The sequence below is a fragment of the Pristis pectinata genome, chromosome 15, assembly GCF_009764475.1.
Source record: "Pristis pectinata isolate sPriPec2 chromosome 15, sPriPec2.1.pri, whole genome shotgun sequence".
NCBI classification, from domain to species: Eukaryota; Metazoa; Chordata; class Chondrichthyes; order Rhinopristiformes; family Pristidae; genus Pristis; species Pristis pectinata.
The window spans coordinates 26,730,452-26,732,331 of NC_067419.1; positions in this window are offsets into that span (position 1 = coordinate 26,730,452).

The window sequence follows — 1,880 nt, forward strand, 5'->3', positions numbered from 1 at the left end:
CTTATCCAGAGAGGTGGACCAAGAGTGTGTTGTGCATCTACAAGGGAGCAACCATTAGAATCATGTGTGAGATGGACAACTGGGTGTCTGGAAGGGATGGTTGGGTCCATTTAACAACCATAGACATGGGCTTTGAGCATGCACCAGCAATCAGGGGAACAGACTAGATTGAATTGAACTTGGTGAAGGGTTGTATTTTGCAAAGGATCACAGCTTTGGGCAGCAAGGTGGTCTTGATGATAGTGAGAAGCATAGGCCCCTCCAAGGAGACCACTGGCTCTGTGGGCTTGGGCAGTGCTTTTCTTATACTAAGGAGTTTATAGTTAGGAGACATTTGCAGATGTTAAAGTTGCAGTGCAAATATTCCAGCTATCGGCAAAAGTGAGTCGTTGGCAACGATGAAATTATCTGAGGAGGAGAAAGAGATTGAAAATTTGCAGTGTAGCATCTCAAAGGCATATTTCAGAAACTAAGGGAAATATGGCTATTGGAACAGAGGGACCTAGGAGTACAAGTACATGGTTCCCTGAAAGTGGCATCACAGGTAGACAGGGTGGTGAAACAGGCTTTTTGCACACTTACCTTCATCAATCAGGGCATTGAATATTGAAGTTGGGATGTTATGTTGCAGTTGTACAAGATGTTGGTGGGGCCACTCTTGGAGTATTGTGTTCAGTTTTCATCACCCTGTAATAGGAAAGATGCCATTAAGCTGGAAAGAATGCAGAGGAGATTTATGAGGATGTTGCTGGGACTCGAGGGACTGAGGAATGGAGAGAAATTGAGCAGGCTGGCACTTTATTCATTGGACCGTAGGAGAATGAGGCATGATCTTATACGGGTGTATAAAATCATGAGGGGCATAGATAGGGTGAAAGCACTCAGTCCTTTTCCCAGGGTTGGGGAATCAAGAACTAGAGGATATAGGTTTAGAGTGAGAGGGGAAAGATTTAATAAGAACCTGAGGGACAACTTTTTCACCCAGAGGGTGGTGTGTAAATGGAAGGAGCTGCCAGAGGAAGTGGTTGAGGCAGGTATGTTAATAACACTTAAAAGACATTTGGACAGGTAGATGGCTAGGAAAGATTTAGAGGGATATGGGACAAACATGGGCAAATGGGACTAGCTTAGATGGGTGTCTTGGTTGGCATTGCCCAGTTGGGCCAAATGGCTTGTTTCCATGCTCTATGACTCTTTGGAAGATCTATGGAAGAATAAACCCCCTCACTTAGAGCTTGCAGACTAAGTTGATTCATCAAGTGAAGGTGGAAGGTTCACCAAGAGAGACAGCTGATCTTTGGGAAATCCCAAAGGGAATCCCAAAGACAGAATGCCTGATGATATTAAACCAAAATCAAGGATGTGGAGAATGCCAACAAGCTGGTAACATCGAGTTTATGATATTGAGTGGCATGCCAGATACGTTGCAAAATTGTATTTGTTGTAGTTATTAATCAGAATTCGTAGATGTTTGTATGAGGTTTATGCAAACTATATGTTGCATACAGTGTGTTCAACATTATGGAGATAATTATGTTAATGTAAAAATTATTGAGAAGGATGCCAAACCAAATGTGTATAAAACTTACGTGAAGAGGCAGGTTACTGAAATTACTCATGCCTCAAGGAGGTATTGTAATGTGAAGAATAAGAACATGAGTAAGCTCATGTTTGTTTAAATGTATATTTTGGTAATAATCTCTTAATTGTGTAATTTTTTATGTAACTAGTTATTTGATGGTCAAATCTATTTTATGTAGATAGTTGATAACATGCATGGGTTTATTGCTTTTTAAAGAAGAATCGGTATAGTTGAGTCTGTGTATTTCTAAGAATTGAGTGTACATCATGATGTGGCCTTGATACATTGTTGGAACAGA